Raw genomic sequence first — 1018 nt, 5'->3', positions numbered from 1 at the left:
TGAAACAACTTTTACATATTGCTTGAGAGAAAAAAAGGGGTTGAGGGCCGTTAGTTCTTTCTTGTAATAAAACTATTCGTTTTAAGTGTGAGCCCTGTGCAAGTCTTTTCTCTCGTTATATTAATTAAAAATCAGTTAAATGCATCAATGCTCTCATTGAGGCTTGAGAGATACAAATGTACCCGATTTTGGGTCATCTCACTCAAATATTTACTAAGGTAATTCAAAAACAATAAAACTTATCACCAAAAGATAGTACTAATCGTCATAAAACCAGTTTTCTTCTTAAAACCGATTGGGCAAAAGGTCTGATTTTTCCTAAAAATTAAAACGCCAAAAACGTCCGCTATTGACACGTTAGTCGGACTATAGCATGCACACAAACCCTTGAATCACCAACAATCTTTGTAAGATATTCCGTGATATTGTATTTAAAATTAAGAGTCAAACAGACACAGAGATTTTCACCTTCCATTTCTCTGTCATGGAGGCGCGCAGAGGCACGACGTAGAGAGAGCCATCAGATAACCGCGACGTAGGTTTGGGGAGTCGGGTCGGGCACTAACAGTACAGTTTATTTTACTGAACTGTACATTAATTATCGCAACAGGTTTGAACAGTTCGCTTTACATTTGATTCTGTCTCTCTCTGTCTGTGTCTGTCTGTCTGCCTGCCTGTCGGTCTGTCTGTCTGTCTGTCTGTCTGTCTCTGTCTGTCTCTCTCTCTCTCTCTCTCTCTCTCTCTCTCTCTCTCTCTCTCTCTCTCTCTCTCTCTCTCTCTCTCTCTCTCTCTCTCTCTCTCTCTCTCTCTCTTGCCCGTTCGAGTTCCTGAACTCAAAAGGGCAAGTGAGTTACCGTGACGATTCTGTGTGTCTAAACTTATCACTATCGTGATATTGTGCACAGGTTCGTGTTCTATGGTAACTGGAGTTGTGAACCTACGTTTAAAACCCCTTTTGTTTTTGCTTCGTAGCAAAACCCGTGAGAAGAGAAAAGGTGGACTGTGTCTTTAAGGATAG

Source organism: Littorina saxatilis, linkage group LG8, assembly GCF_037325665.1.
Source record: "Littorina saxatilis isolate snail1 linkage group LG8, US_GU_Lsax_2.0, whole genome shotgun sequence".
NCBI classification, from domain to species: Eukaryota; Metazoa; Mollusca; class Gastropoda; order Littorinimorpha; family Littorinidae; genus Littorina; species Littorina saxatilis.
This window is presented reverse-complemented; position numbering follows the sequence as displayed.